The 17038-nt window shown below is 45.8% G+C and overlaps 1 protein-coding gene across 1 annotated transcript in view; it reads left to right on the forward strand.

Annotated features, from left to right (window-relative positions):
• The first annotated feature begins 6324 nt into the window (after positions 1-6324).
• The window catches only part of LARGE1 (LARGE xylosyl- and glucuronyltransferase 1), a 315504-nt gene continuing 304790 nt past the window's right edge, over positions 6325-17038 (forward strand). Inside the window, exon 1 of the mRNA XM_035126642.3 lies at positions 6325-7375. The gene's annotated coding sequence lies outside the window, so the exon portion shown is untranslated. The remainder of the gene's footprint in view (positions 7376-17038) is intronic.

Consider the following 17038-nt stretch of genomic DNA (forward strand, 5'->3'; position numbering starts at 1 on the left):
GTCCAACACTGCCAGACCTGCCAAGAATCCCGCCCGGATCCCCCAAGGGCCCCAGTCCAGCCCTGGGAGTCTGCCCGAGATCCATGGTCACGCTTGCACGTGGACTTCGCTGGCCCCTTCCAGTGAAAAACGTTCTTCATAGTGGTGGACTCCTACACCAAATGGCTGGAGGTCGCACTGGTACCGTCCACTTCTATGGCGGCAGCCATCCGGGTACTACGTAGGCTGTTTGCAACCCACGGGCTCCCCGACACCCTCGTCTTGGACAACGGAACTGCATTAACGTCAGAAGAGTTCCAGACCTTCACAGCGCAGAACGCCATCCGCCACATCCGCTCAGCACCATTCCACCCTGCCACCAATGGCCAAGCAGAGTGCATGGTGCGGACCACCAAGGACAGCCTCCAGCGCATGACACAAGGGGACTGGAAATACCGCCTTGCCGCATTCCTTCTAGCACAGCACAGCACCCCCAGCACAACGACTGGACGGAGCCCAGCTGAACTACTAATGGGCCGGCGCCTTGCAACCAGACTGGACTGACTTCACCCCGACAGAGCTCAGGATGAGGTAGTGGTGGGGAAAGGCAGGGACCCCCGGACATTCATGGCCCAGGACCCAGTGTACGCAAAGAATTTTGGGGCAGGCCCAACATGGGTACCCGCCACAGTCACCAGGGTGACCGGTCCCGTGTCGTACGAGGTACTAACGGAAGGGGGCAATGTTGGCGCCGCCACTGCGACCAGCTATGGCAACGATTCCCAGGGGAAACTCGGGAGGAGAGTGGGACAGAGGGGTCCCAAGGGGACAGCAGGGCAGTGAGGCCTGTAGAGCGAGAGGGGTGGGCAGGGGAAGCAGAAGCAGTAGGCACAGAGGGGCGCCCCGAGGCTGGAAGGACACCGGAACCAGAGCCGCAACCTAGTGGGCTGGTGGTGCCAGACCAGACAGCCCCGGCACAGCCAGCAGCCTTGGAACGTGAACCAGAACCAGAACCCCTGACCAAGGAACACCCCAGGCCACAACGCACACGTGGGCGGCCAGCATACCTTGGGGACTACGAATGCAACCTCCCGGGCAGGACTGGAACTTAGAGGGGAGGGGTTTTATGTACTGAGCTGAATCATAGAACAATAGGATCCAGAATCAGCAGTCTGATTGGTCCGCAGGAGCCACCCAATCCAACTCCAGGTGGAAGTGAATCCGCAACCTGATTGGCCTGCAGGAGCAGCCAATCAGGCGGCTGGCAAAAGTGAATCCGCAACCTGATTGGCCTGCAGGAGCAGCCAATCAGGCTGCTGGCAGAAGTCAATCCACAAACTGATTGGCCCACAGGTGTAGCCCTGAAGTAGCCAATCACGCAAAGCTCATTGTGTAAATAATGTATATAAGCAGATGGTTTTGGGAAAAGGGCATTCTTCTCTTCTTCTCCTTGATGACCAAGAGCTGAATAAAGAGCATGAAATTCACTCTCGACTGCAAGTATATTTCAGTGGGGGAGCATATCTTTAGTCCAGAAGGGAAAGAAGGATCATAGTAGTGTGGAATATATTTCCTCTATCTCCTGATAGAACCCCATTAACATAGCCAGCTATCGATAGCCAACTATCATGCATCTTGAGAACCAGCACGGCAAAATCCTGCCACCTACCTCTTCATGCTCCCTGTTACATTGAGAAACCTTGATGAAACTAGTTGAATTTGGAAGCTCCCTTAACACTTACACTGCAAATAATTTGCTTGCATGTTAACTAGCCTGAAAGACTATGCATGGAGAAAGGAGCCTTTAAGCACATTTATTTCATTACAAAAAAGCTGAACACATTAAACTAGTTGTGCGACTCAGATGGGGCCCCAGCTGGAATGAAGATCCCAAGACCAGATTGTGGCCGTATTCACACAATCTATTTACAACACTATGATACCACTTTAAACAGCCATGAATTCCTACAAAGAATTCTGGAAAGTGTGTTTGTTTATGGGTGCTGAAAGTTGTTAGAGGCCCTCTAGTCCTCTCAGACAACCACAATTTTCAGAGTGCTTTAACAATCAATCCCTCTTCCCGGGGAACTCTGGAAACTGTAGCTCTGTGAGGAAAACAGGGGTTTCCTGACAAATCTCAGCACCCATAGCAAACTACAGTCCCTAGGATTCTGTTTAAAGCAGGCATCCCCAAACTGCGGCCCTCCAGATGTTTTGGCCTACAACTCCCATGATCCCTAGCTAACAGGACCAGTAGTCAGGGATGATGGGAATTGTAGTTCAAAACATCTGGAGGGCCGAAGTTTGGGGGTGCCTGGTTTAAAGTGTTTAAAGTGGTATCATAATGCTTTAAATCATAGAATCATAGAGTTGGAAGAGACCACAAGGGCCATCCAGTCCAACCCCCTGCCAAGCAGGAAACACCATCAAAGCATTCTTGACATATGCCTGTCAAGCCTCTGCTTAAAGACCTCCAAAGTAGGAGACTCCACCACACTCCTTGGTAGCAAATTCCACCATACATAAATGTATGGTGTGACTATGGCCTGTGTTGGTAATCAGTACCTGATCCTCTGCCCCGCTGCCCCTGTCCCCAAATCGGTGTCCAAGTCACAATCTCTTCAGATGGTTGCTTATCGACCCATTGCTAAGTGCCAGCTGATACAAACCCAATGAAAGAAATCAGTCCCCAGGAGTAACAGTGTGGCCTATGAAGTTGACAAGAGTAGTTCTTTTTATTTTATATGCAAGTCACACAACTTGTATATTATCATGTAAGATTGTTTGCTTTATTGTCTAAGTAAATGTCAATTAAGTGAGAAGCAGTTTTTCCCTCTTTTGCTTTTATTGCACGCATTTGGTAGCTTTTATGGTGACTCACAATTCAATAAATAGAGCAGCAAATCATTACTTTCTGCCTTAGTCTGATGATTGATTTGCTTTTCCTGGGGAAAGCTTCTTTATGGCTCTTGTTGCCTAGACTAATGGAGGAACTTCCATCTTTTAAGCCAAATTCATTTGTGGTTAAATACCAGTGGTTAACCATCTACTCTTTATTTCCTTTGCCACATCCTAGACTACTTCAAACATTATGTAAATGTGAGGGATTTTCAATGGTTAAAATATACATACTTGTGAAGCATTCTGCCACTTCCCATATCTTGAATTGATTCTCCCAGGCACAATTAGAAACAAGATAGGAAAGTACCGGTACCTTAACTTATACAAAAGTCAATCCATTTGGTTCAGGAGCAGTTCTCCTGGGTTTTAGACCTTTGTCTTTTCCAGCCCCACCTGGAGTTACCAGGTACTGAACCTGGGACTTGCTTCATGCAAAGCACCCCTTGAAACAGTGTCTTTTCCCATATTGGATGGTACAAACTTGCAGCTATAACATTTCCTTTTTCAAGAGGCTTGGTTGTTGTTCATACTTTGGTGTCTATTTGGAGGTGGAAAGTGAGGACACTTTGCCCCAGTTATCCTGTTATTTTGTTTTGCTTCATGTACTGCATTAAAGTGGCTAATGTATTTTAGATCTCCTGAAACTCATTCAGATACACCCATCTCCCTCCCCTTTGGCATGTGATTTCATTCTAGACAATTGGAATGTGGCTTTGTTAAAAGGCAGGGACCTGGACTGCTTAAGTGCCGGTCTTGTTCCTTAGTACAAAATATTTATCTAGGGTAGGGTGCTTGCAGTTGTCCTCCTTGCTTGAGAAAAGAACTGCCAGCATATCATACAGAGTTTTTCCAAATCATCATTTCTTGTTGGAACTCAGCAGCTATTGTAGATTTGCCAAGATATTTTTCATATGGTTTTCTGGGGTGTCATTGCATGTCAACCATCCCAGTCCATAACAGTTAAATGATATCACTGCCATGTTGAGCTTTATGGTATACTTCAGTTCATCTGATATAACTCTGACTGCAAAGCATTCAGCAGTGGGCACTGCTGGAGGCAGGATATTAGACTTGATGGACGAATGCCTTGATGTGGTATGGCAAATGCTATCTTCCCTTAAGTAAACAGTTCTGAAGTTCAAGATATTTTGGTAGACTTTGCTGCAAAATATTATTTTTAAAGCCCCTAGATTTCTTTAAACCTTCAATAAAACACTCCCCACTCCTAAGCAAGTCACCCTATTTAAGTGGCTGTTGCGAGGAAACAACTTAATATTTGAAGTATCTGTGGTAGTCTAAGCTTTTCAAAGATGTCATTCCTCCCCATAATTTTCTGTTACCGCTCTGGAAAGTTGTTGTTTTTAAAGCAGCAGTGAATGTTTAGTTGTATCATTCTCTCCCATGAATATTTACATTATTATTCATGGCATATATGTTCACACCTCCACCCACCATGTGAAAAGGGTGGGTGGGCTAAGTCGAAACAACTCAGAGGGTTTTTTAAAAAAAAATAAACTGTTATTTGTTAAGTGCTTCTCTCAGCTGCTTAAAATGTTTTGTTCTCTTTATGCTTAACTCCTTGTGCTATTCTCAAACAAAGGCTCTTTCTTAATAGGTTGATATATAGCAATAATCCACTTTGCATCCCCCTAATGGAGTGGAAGAAATGAGTTAGAAGAATGCTGTACTTTGCAGACAGATGCCCCTGGTCTACACATAAAAAAAAATAAGGTTGGGCAGCCCAAGCCTGTCAAATTTCCCAACTTTTCTGAGTTTTATGGGCTTTCCCTCTAAGAACACCTACTCAGGGCACTGGAGCCAACTAATACATCAAACACTTTTGACTGTGTTCAGTCTTTGCTTTTAGTTGTTTCCAGAATGCAGCGAAGCTGTCACAAGAACAAACTCTGCTTTGTTTTATTCATTTTTAATAATTTTATAGAAATGAGTTCAAGGAAGTGGCATTAAAATCCGACATGTTAATGGGACCAGAACATTAGATATTATTTTAATATGTGGAATATTGACATTTTGATGGCAGCAGCATTATGTTAGCTTTTGTTGCGCTGAAACACCATGCACCTGTGAGCCATGTGGGATTAACCCATTACATCTTTAATGAGGAAAGGGAGGGAGGGAAAGAAGTCCAACTCTACAGTGTAACAAACATGAAAGGGAAGGGATCTGGATTTGAAACCAGGGTCAGACTGGTTCAGGGACAATTTTAGCAGTCCACTCCTAAGACACCTATATTTACTTTGCTGGAAAAGAGAGTCCAATGGGAGGATGGCAAGGTTCAACCTCTGGTATCTCCAGGTTAAAGGATCAGGTGATGGGAAACCCTCTGCCTGCTGCTGCTGGGACTCCCCGGGGCTGATGGGAGCTGTAGTTCACGACATCTGGAGGGCTCCTCATTGGGTTTGTCCTCCGCCTTTGTCCCTGGAAGTGCACAGAGCGCTGGCAACACTTAGCCAGGACACAGGGCGCCTTAGCGCCGCGCGAGTCTGCACAACAGGCTCGGGCTCGTAAAGCTCACGAAGGGTTGAGGGCGCTAACTTCGCCGCGTTGTCCCCATGGAAACTGGGGAAGACCGCAGTGAGCTCGGCGACGCTTAAAACTGCGTCTCCGCTTTAAAAGTCCTTTGCTTTTGCCGGGCTCCCTCTCGGCCCCAGAACTTGCACAGGGCCTCCCCACCCGCTGTGGAACACGCGAAGGCGTCGAAGTGTGTGAACGGCTCCGGGAAGGGTCTCTCTCACCCCCCCTCCCCGGTGTAACTTCGGCAGACCCAGCGGAGCGCAAGAGGAGGGTGGGACGGGATCCGGCGCTTCTGTCGAAAGGAAGCCCAGAGGGAGAAGGAGCCACCGCCAGTTCGCTGCCTAGAGACACGCGCACATGGCTAGAAGCTGGCGGCCGTTATTCGATCGGATTATTATAGCAGCCTCTACTGCTCCTTCTAGGCTCCCATAATAAGCAGAAGGCAGGCACGTGAGGAGCCGGAGAGCGTGTCCGCGCTGGTGCCCACCGTCAGGACTTCGCGGGGTTTCTCCGGACTTTTTCCTCAGCAGGGCGCCGCCTCCGCCGGGAGGTGCGAGAAGCGGGACAGAGAAGAAGCGGAAGGGGGGCGGGCGGGGAGGCTCGGCCTCTGGCTCTTTCCCCTTAGCCAGCCTAGCCACCGCGCGGCGAGGGGAATACCCTTTCCACTAACTCTCGAAGCCTTCGAGAGCTCCGCTCCCTTCCCCTCTCTCTGCCTCTCTCCTTCGTGAAGCGACAGGCGCGGGGAGGGCGGCTGGAAGGGGGAGGGCTCTGCAGCAGGGGGCCGCTCCTGGTTGGGCCCTCGCTCGCCGCCTGTCACAGGGCGGCGTGTGTGTGTCGGCGGGCTGGCCCCGCCTCGGCTCCTCGCCGCCCATCCCCTCCGCTGCACAGACAGACATGACACAGATCCTCAGTGGCTGCAGCTGCCGCTGAGCAAGCGGCCACTTCCTTAGGCTGGGGCGGGCGCGAAGCCTGCTGGCAACTGGAGCTGAGGAGGAGCGGCGGCGCCTTAGTCGGCTTCCCCCTTAGCGAGCAAGACGGAGAGAGAAGCCCGCCTGCCTGCCAGTAGCCACACTAGGAGACAGCCTTGCTAAGCGCCGCCCGGAGCCCGCCTTCCTGCCTGCCTGTCTGCCATCCCTCCGGGCGGGGGGCAGCCCGGATCTCCCGGGAGCGCCGAAGCCGGCTGCCGAAGTGGTGGCACTTGGAGAGCCGGCGGGGTGGCGCGGCGCTGCTGGGAAGGAGAGCGAGTGATTGAAGCGCCGCCGCTAAGGCAACCCGAGCGGCACCCAGCGGTCACGCAGACCGGGCTGCCTCGCCGCCGCCGCCTCTTCGTTGTCCGCGACCTTCTTGAGGGGCTTCCCCACACCAGCCTCTCCGAGCCCTGTCCGGGCCTGGGTTCCCCCCGCCCGGCGTGCTTGCAGGCCCCGGGGAGGCCGCAGCGGAGCTAACGGGACGTGCCCCTCCCCGGGCCAACCCCGGGTCCCGCGGGCCGCGCGAGGGGACCTGTGCGCAACGCGAGGCGCCCGGCGGGCCACGGGGGTTGCCTCCCCCCAGGACAGCATGGGGGAAGGAGGAGCCGGCAGGCCCTGAGCAGGCGACCGGGGAGGGGGGCTCCCGATTCTCCCTCCTCCTTCTGCTCCTGCTTCTCTCTCCCCCCCCCCTTCCTCCGCTGCTTGCACGCAGATCGGACCAGCTGAGCTGCCTTATAGTCTGGGACCGCCGGAGAGATCCTCCGAAAGCGCTGGATCGGCGCCTGCTTTTCTCGCTTAGCCTGACCATCGCTCCCTCCCCCCACGAGCAAATTAGATTGGTAGAAAGAAGGGGATCTGCGTCTGTTCCGGGTGCGTTTGGTTCCGAGAAGGAGCCCAACAGCTGCCCGGCTTAGAAGCGGCCAGCCTCACAGGGGATCCCCCCCCCTCCCTTGGCAAGGCACCTCTCCGCAGCAGCAGCAGCAACAGAGAAGGTAAGAGGCTGTTTTGGGCTTGGGCGGTGATGCTGAGCCGGGTATGTGAGAAAGAAGAGGGGGAGCATCTTCCGTCTCTTCTTTCTCCCTCCTTCGTATTCCCCTTTAAATAAGCGTGCGGCCCGATCCGACGCCCATTTTACGTGAAAGAAAGTCCCGTTTTGTTCACTGGAGTTCATCCCCAAGTAGGCGTGGATGGAATTCCAGCCTCACTTCTGCTGCTGCTGCCTCGTTTTGTGTGTTGTTCTTCCTGACGAAGTGGGCTTCTTTTCGAGATACACAATCGCAGCCATCTCTCAAGAGCTGCGCTCCTTCTGTGCAGCCCAATGTTGTTTGCACGGTTACTCCGAATCAAGCCTCCCAGATTTCCGTGAATGTTGATAGGATCGCAGTCGTCTTGAGCCGGTCAAAGGAACGCACCATCGCCAGTTATCTCCATTGGCGGTGGCTAAAAGGAGACCGGATTTGATTTGGAAGGCAAGTCATTTGTCTAGGACTGGATTCATTCGCATACACTTTGCTCAAAAAATAGTTAGGATGCTTATTGCCCGACCAAGACATGAAAAGGTCAGGAAGATGGCAGTTGCCACCTGCATTCAGTTTACTGATGTGCAAAGGATTTACTTAAAGTCACAGAGACCTCTGTAAGCAAAGAAGTGGGCTATTGACTTTATTTACTTTTAAGTGGTACTTGCTGTTCAGGAAGGGTGTCATTTGAGGGAACTGAATCCTCTCAACATCACTGTTGAGTTGTGTGTAACTTGTGAAAAGTATCCAGGGTGGGATGGACAGAAGAACCTGTTCAGAGTTTATGGATAAACTGTTGTCTGTTGGGGTCTCAGTGTGTGTGTGTGTGGATTGTTAGGCAGATCTTAGGCATCAAGTAAAGGTAAAGGGACCCCTAACCTAGGCACCAAGTAGAGGAACAGATTTTCAGGTTGGGGAGAAGGAGGCAGATAGGCTGTCTTTGAACCTTAGCATGTATGCTCAGGAGTCAATTACTACTTGCTTCAATTCTTGAATCATTCTATTAGCATAGGTCATTAGGATTGCAGCCTTAGGGATTTTTTGGTGTGTTGTTTAATGTGTGGAGAGATGAGAATCTTGGACAGCAAAACCATCAAAGCTAGCCCTGGGCAGGAGATATTGATGAAGAACTGTGCTTAAATGTGCAGCCCTGTGTGCTGTATCTTGAAAACTTGCCTATTCTACAGGCTAAAAGGTCTTTGTTGTATACCTTGTATAATAGATTTTTTTTATAAAAAAAAGTGTTTCTGCTGTATCAACAAATAATTGCTGTGTATCTGCATGGGGGGGGGCATGAGGAAGGAGGGAGGGAGAGTTAATGAGCGTTCTTGAAAGGTCACTTCAACATTTCAAGAAGCAAGCTTTCTGGCTGGTTTGACTTAAGCGATTAGGTTCAATAAGGAGTTGTCACATTATCAGCTGTGTCCACTTCTTCTCCAGGATGAATGGGCTGTAAACATTATTTCAGTCCTCTCTGAATTTATTAAAGTCAATACCCTCTTAATAGACAATCTGGTTAAATGGGACACTTTCAAGGAACAGATTGCTTTCAGCTAGATGGCTGCTTAATTGGGGTGGATTCTTTCCTTGTACTGCTTTAGGTTTGGTGTCTTGGACAGATTTCTGCTGTTATCAGTCTCTGTGAATTGTGTCATTTAGTTCATTTAGCCGATCTCCTTGGGGAACAAATAAACAACTTAGTGACTCTGTAGAGATAATATGAAGTTTGGCAGTGCTTCATGTAAGTGCTGTTGGAGAGGTTCCTGGTTCATATTATGTACTCCAGAGCCCATCTGATATGCTTCTCTTCCAAGCAGTACCTCAAATTGGGGGCGGGGGCTTTCCTTTTTCTGTCTTGCCTTCATTTAAAAAAAGAAGAAACAACTACTGGGCAGGTGTGTTGTTGCCAGCTAGCAACCAAAGGCTTTCTTCCTGGTTGACTGATGCTAGAGGCATATGTGAAAATGGATTAATTAAACTGCAGCAGAATTTTGAGTAGTTGGCATTGTGTGCAAGGATGCACCTTTCAGTCTGTCATGTATAGAATTTGGTTAGTATGGGACCTGTGAGAACTTGGCAGAGGGGTGTCTAATGCAAGGTGTAAAAGAATGCATTTGGCATATTAATAAGTGCTACATAAATTGGGCACAGCTTCAATATAGCTGGGTTTGGGTATATCAAACTTTGCATGGGCTGCACATTGTTCTTTGGACAGAACAGCTCAGGAAACGCTGTCTCTTTTAGTCTGTTCCTAAGCATGTTCATTTGGAAATACGTTCAACTGAAATAATTGGGAGTTACTACCAAGTAAATGTGTGTTAAGATTTACTGCATTAGCTAATAAATGCTTAGAATGGGGCATGCCATCCAATATGCCAGAGCTGATTACAAATCATGATGTTATGCCAGTGTTGCAGGCAAATGTGCCACTGCAGATGTTTTGAGTTGGGGAGTCATTATTCAGTCTCCCCCCCACTCCAAATTACTACTTGAAAGTGGAATGGGGAAGAATTTGGCAAGGGCACAAATTCTAAACCTAGAGTCCTAGAACATCATTTGGAAAATGCCAATTGATCAATGCTTCCTGCCTAATGGAATCTTTCACAGATGCTTTTTCTTTCTCAAACTGAGTTGGAAAGAACTGAAATGGCCATTGGATTGGACCGCAATAGTTTGAGTCTGGATCTTAATTATGGAATAGGTTCTTAGGCAAGTCACACAATGTTTATTGTCCTAGCCTTAACACACCTTTAACCACCCTCTAATATTTACTTACTTTTCAATATTACTTGGTGTTTTTGTTTTGTTTTTTTAAAAAAACATTCTTTCAAGCATACATATGCAGTGGAGATTCTAAATTATGCACCTTACTAATTGTATGTACCTGAGAACAGCTAAATAAGTGTATGATATAGACCTGCGTACCTTCTTGAAACTTGGTTCCCTGTCTGGTGATGGTGACACCCACAGGAAGGGGGACTTGTACATGTGAATGAGATAAACTTAAAATATATAAACTACTATTTATTGACAGTTTTGCACCTAAGAAGTACAGGAACTTTAATAAATTAACCTAAGGTGGCTTACACTTTCGAGGAGTGTCTGCAAGTGCTCTGCTGGAAATGGCAATATTTTAACTTAACACAGAAATAGTGCTGAGTGTGTTGCTATTTGTATTCTTCAGCCTCTTACTTCAGTAATATGCTAGAGGGACTAGTATTGCTACTGCCTCAGCCCCCCCGCCAGCCCAAGTGTTGGAAACCTAGATACTGTCACAATAAGCTGCTATAATAAGCGAGAGTACCAAGCCCTTATTGCCAAGAGGTCTTGTGCTGAAGACAAATTGGTATCTGTAAACACTCTTGCAGCAGAGGGGAATATCTTAACCTAAGCAGATCGGAATGCTGAGGTGTGATACAGTTGAGCATGAAGTACCAAATGGTAACTTGCAAGGCAGTAGGATGCAGTCTCTCAAGGTGTGTGTGTGTGTGTTTCTAAGGACTCAGAACTGACTGTGGGACAGGCCTTGTCAACTACAAATCTATAATAACACAAACAGATCTGAAGTTTAAACTTGCCAGGTCTTGGATTGTCCTACTGTTTTGGTGGTTTGTGGTGGATTACAAATCCTGTGGTCAGCAGGGCTTAGTGGCCTTGTAAAATCTACAATGAACTTACTGCAGAGTCATTGATGGGCTGGTAGCTTTGGGGGGGTGAGAACCCACAAGTTAGTTAATGACTATTAAGACTGGATCCCCCCCCCCATTGCCTTTGTTGCTTTCATATATCCTGTCTGGAATGTGTGCTGTGGCTGAACATCTCCATTGATGTGACCCATTAGCAAATACTCTTCCTGTAATATACTTTGGAAATGCGTAGGGAAGAATATACTAGTGATAGAGGGCTTAAACTAATAGGCAGGTGTCTGGCTGCTCTCCTCTGTTTTCACATAAGATGCGGTATGTTGGATTTTGGGTTGCATTATACAGAAGGATAATAATCCTTTCAGATGTTGGAGTATGTGTGAAAGAGATCTAGGAATAGCACTGAATATTAAAAAGCCAGATAGCGTCTGCAAGCTATTGAACTTTTCTGGAATTCTAAAGAGTGTCCTTTCAATAAGCTGCATCGCAGAAGAAGGTAGAAAATTTATACTCCGTGAGCTTGTAACAAAATATTTGTGTCTTTTTCTGGCACAGAATGATAATTGTAAGTACATTTTCACCTAGGTAAGGTCATTCTCTTGACAGATAAATTGTGTTGGTGCACAGAACATCTCTCCTGTGAGTTTTCTTGAGCATATGTTGCTTTGTACGTCTCTTGTGGAAATGAAGCGTTCTTATGAATTCTGTACCAAGGTGCAGTGCATTACGAAGCCTGCCTAACCTGCACAGGGATATTCTTGTTCATTTTGACAGGAGTAATTGCATGCTGCTCTTCAGAATCCAGTCCTTTTTAATGAATATTTTTCCTTTCTCGTAACCCAGATTTCGGTGCAAACTGGCTTCGGAAAGTGAGTAGCTTTTCGCTTGGTGCTTCAAAAGCTGATGGCTGCTGGTGGTAGGAATTCATCACCTACTATAAAAATGGTTCAAAGCTGTTTACGAAAGGAAAACAGCAATGCATCACAAAATCAACAATCACAAAAACAATTTTGTAGCAGGAGTAAAAAAGTAGGAACATAATAGCAAATGTAACAGCATACAAAGAAAACATTTTGATACTATGAATGTAACAGCATTACAGTTCTTGGAAGTAGCAAAAAATAACAAGTTGCACCTTATCTCTAGAAACAAGTTCTTTCTAGAAACACCCTTCCTATTATGTTACCTATAAACAATGTTAGAAACTCAGATATATAAGCTAGGTGCCCAATGGCTCCTTAAACTAGGGTTACAGTCACCAAAACTGAACGCATAGTTTCCATTTTAGGGCAAGATGGCTCGAAGGTCATATTTTTCAATATGACTTTTTGGTTCCTGAAATTCATTCTGATTGTGCAGGTAAAACATAATAGATAGAATTCTACAGGATTTGTTGCTAGTCAAGATCCAAGGATCCTCAGGCATGCACCTCCACAGGGTGTAGACATCAGGCACCATCCTGGCGCCCAGACATCTTCATTTGGTCTCAAGTGGCCCCGAGCCAGGTACAAAATGCACCTGGTGAATTTTGAAGGCTGCTCACGGTCCCTCCCCTACAGCAACTTATTACAAGGAAAAGTGATAGTCTGTAAGAGGGGAGATTATGGGGGGGGTTGTTCTTATTTTCATTATGTATTATGTGTTTGTTATACTGTAATTTTATGTTGTGAACCCCCTGAGATCTATGGATGAAGGGTGATTATTTAATAGATAATAATCACTACTATTTCCTTTTGGTGGTTGCTGCTTGAAACTCTAGGTACTATCCTGTGCCCATTTGCTCGTTTACAGTGGTTCCTACTTGTGAATAAGCATGCATAGGATTAAGCTGCATGTCAACTGTTCTCATATAATGATGGCCATATAATTATAGGCAACCATGGAATGAACAAAAGCATTGTAAATAGTTGTGCCAGTCCATTAGAAAAAGCAACTAGCCAGTATATGGTTATAATACATTTAATAGGACCACCCAGAATGGCAAAGTCGTGTGTGTTTCTTTGAAAAATGTACGGGTTTTTTTTAAAAAAATGTCATTTCATGCATTCCTTCCAGGGGGAAGGGGGCAGCTTTGGGGGTAATTGCCCCAGAGCTCTCTGCCTTAATTTGGCCTTGTGGAAGTATTAAGTGTGTAAAGAATATAGAGGTGCAGTGTTCTTCAATGAATGGTTTGAATCACTAGATTCACCACTAGCAAATTATTTTTGATTCAAGAGGCTTGAAACTAGTCATGATGTTTATTAAGAGCTTTGGTTTATTCCTGATAGCGTTTATTACAATTGCAGACTTTGGAATGTGCAATTCTGAGGTGTATAAAAGACCTGGTTCTGAAGGCAGAACTCAAAGAAACTGCCACAGCCATATTTGTGATTTCTGTTTGCCTGACTGATGTCCACCTTCTCCTCAGCTGCTTCGCTGATATGACTCATGCTGATAAGCTCTCCAAGGTCCACCAGCTGCTTCAGCTCCTTCATAGCTCATATGTAGGCACAGAAGGATAAAACCTGTGGATAGCAGGCAGTGATTTGTCTCTGTTCACTTAAAGCATTGGCTCCAGTATCCCAGAGATGGGTTTTTCATACATAACTCCAGTGCTTGAAAGCTTGCACTAGCAAATTGATAATGCAGGCTGGCCCAAAACTTTTTGTTGTTGTTGACAGTTTAAGTCAAGGCCGGCTTAAATGAGAGAAAATACTTTTTAAAGTAAAGATGGCACTACACACCTGCACAATGCTTTTATCTCATGCCCTTCAAGTCACTTAGGGTGGCACAGACCTTTCTCTTACTTTACGTTCCCAGCAACTTTGTGGTGTAGGGTAGGCTTGAGATAGCATGGTCTACGATCATCAAATGAGCTTTGTGGCTGAAGGCAAATTTGAACCTAGATCTCACTGGATCTAGTCAGTATTCTAATCACTGCACTGCACTGCGAAGCTGAATATATGGAGATCGAAGACGGACAAAATAAAGCACTTATTTATACAGTGCATACTTAAATTCTCACCAGAGGCAGTGATGGCCACCAACTTGGATGGTTTTGAAAGAGGATTGGACAAATTCATGGGGGAGAAGGATATCAACGGCTCCTAGCCATGCTAGATATGTTCTTCCTCTGCTGTTGGAAGCAGTATGTTTCTTAATACTAGTTCCTGGAAGCTGCAGGATGTTTCCCTTGGGCATATGGTTGGCCACTGTGAGAACAGGATGCTGGTATAGATGGGACACAGGCCTGATCCAGCTGGGTCTTACATTCTTATGTACTTTATTTGCTTTCTCGTCACCTCTCTTTCCTATCACTTATTCCCTGTTACTTTTAGTAAACATCTTACTTGATTTGGATGGTATCCCACATGGAGCCAACGGGATCCCAGCATTCTCCAGGCCCTGGAGTTTAGGTGGGGGTCTGCCCACTAGCCTTGATAAATTCTCTAAGTGGCTTCATAACCTGCGGAATAGTGGCTTGACTGTAGCCACTGTGACAATGGCTGTCCTCAGGCATCCTCCCAGTGCAAGGTCAGGTGGGTGACTATGACTTTCTTGTACCAGCAGGCATTATTAAGGTAGTGTTTGGTTTTATTATATATATATATATATATATATATATATATATATATATATATATATATATCGTGTTTCTCATATTATAAGACATGTCTTATATTTATTTTTTCCTCAAAAAAACACACTATGGCTTATTTTCAAGGGATGTCTTGGTTTTTTTCCTCCTCCTCCTGCCGCGGCCGGCATTGCTGCTGCGCCTATCACTATGTCTTATTTTCAGGGTATGGCTTATATTCCTTGAATGCTTAAAAATCCTGCTATGGCTTATTTTATGGGTATGTCTTAAAATATGAGAAACAGGGTATATATATATATAAAATGTGCACTGCTTAGAAATGTCTTACAGAAATAAGTGGCCCTGGTTCACAAGGGGCCTGAAGCAAAAGTGAGTGGAAGGGAGATAGCCAGAATCAGGTAACGAAAGTACAGCCTGGGCTTTGTGTTCTTTATGCTTAAAAAAAGAGGGGGGGGAATATGTATTGAGAGAATGCAACCTGAATAAATCTTTCAGATTAAGGAAATGCACACAATTTGCCCTCCTTCTAACTCCTAGAAATCTAGCTCCCCAACTCTGGCTTCTGAGATTTCAGTAGATGACATTTCACATTTTTAACCTCATCTCTGCAATCACAATGGCTTAGATTTTTTTTTTAAAGAAACCCAACAGGCAAAGTTAAGAATCCCAGGAAGCTGAATTCTATGCTCAATGCCATATTCTACAAATTTCCTCTGCTCTAGCAGCATCTGTGCAACCTTGAATACAGCCCATTCCTGAAGATTATATGATAGCAGTGGTACTCTGAAGCAATATTTCTGCTTAGTTGCCATTGTGTCTGCAAAGTGCCATCCCGCAGAGTACTTCTGGTGGTGAATAGGCAGGCGAATCTGCATTGTCTCCCCTGAAACATTGTCAACCTGCTGTGATGAGCTTGCCACCTGCTTTGAGAACAAAATCACTTGTATTCAGTTGGGCTCTGGAATCTCACCTTTCATAAAACAGTGCCAAAGTGCGATGTGTTGGAGGCTCAGTCTTGCCCTATTGTTTTGATGGCTGTTAGTCTGGTTTGTCTACTGGCTTGTGCTTGTTGATAATGAGGACAATCGCTTAAGAGTGGGAACTGTGTGCATGATAATATTAAAAGGTGTTTACAGTAGATGGCCCTCAGCTGTATAATTTTCTTCTCTTGGAGAAAGTTCATATCTGTGTGTTGTGTGACAGACCAGAGTAAGCCAAACACATTTCACTACCTAAAGGCTCAGATTCACCCCCCCCCCCCCGATAGGAGAGCTCAAATTGAGAACATAGAGGAAGCTAGAGAAAGATAGGAATCTGTTCAATGTCTGTTCAGGAGCAAGGGATAGTGTAGGATAGAAGGTGTAACAATTTACGCTTTGCTGGTTTTAGAGGCAAGATGGCTATAAATAAAGTTTAGTACACAGTACAGCCTGTAGGTCAATTTGACACTGAGCATCTCATGGAAGTGGTGAAAGACATTCTCATTCTGATTGCTTTTGGGTGCAGATAGGGGTGTATTTCTAACAGTGTGCTATATGTGCAGTACCAGGTTTGGAATAATCAAGCTGAATTTGAGTTGACAACTTCATTGAATTGGAACCACTTCAGATCCTGTTTTGTTTGAGTGGCAGTGGAACACAAAACTTTTATTAGTTTAACTATATAAGGTGGATCTGTGGTGGATGTTTGGTCTTTATGTTGGTGCATTTGAAATGGGGAATCTGATCTGGAGGCATTGATTCTCCTTGCTCCCTTCATAACTGTGCATCATCCTTTCCTTGCTCCCTTCATGACTGTGTATCATCTTGGAAAATTAAAATGTTTTTCTCTTTTTAGCCTTAACCTTGTAATGCAAAAACACACTTGTTCTAGGGCTAATGCTTTTTAGGAGGGGGGGGGGAACAGTTGACTCCCCTGCTGTGATTTCAATAATGCATTATTTCATAGCTTCAGAGGATTTAATATGTTTCTAGTGACTTCTATGTGTTGCACTTAGATGATAAGCAAAATGACTATAATAGGCTAGATGCAAACACCTTCCGTCTTCACCCAACAACTTCTAACAGCTTCACTTCTCTTGTTTTCCTTATTCTTGCATGTTCCTCTGTTCTTCCTTCTTAGGATCTATTTGTGTCCATGCCCATTGATCAATATTTTATGAATGCAAGTCCTTGGATAAAGACACATTCCTGCTGCTGAATAAAATAGGCAGCACTACTTTAGCTAGCTAACTAAGTATTTGGCTGGTGAGATGATATATGTAAGAGAGATCTAGGCCACAGGCCACCAACCTTGTTTGGAGTCCTAGTGGGCACATTTTGAATTTTGAGAAAATGCCATGGGCACCAGTCGCAAAACAGCTGTGGAGGGGGGCATACTGCGAAATAGTTGCCAAGAGGTGCATGGCATAGCACA

This window comes from Zootoca vivipara, chromosome 9 (assembly GCF_965207765.1).
Source record: "Zootoca vivipara chromosome 9, rZooViv2.hap1.1, whole genome shotgun sequence".
NCBI lineage: Eukaryota > Metazoa > Chordata > Lepidosauria > Squamata > Lacertidae > Zootoca > Zootoca vivipara.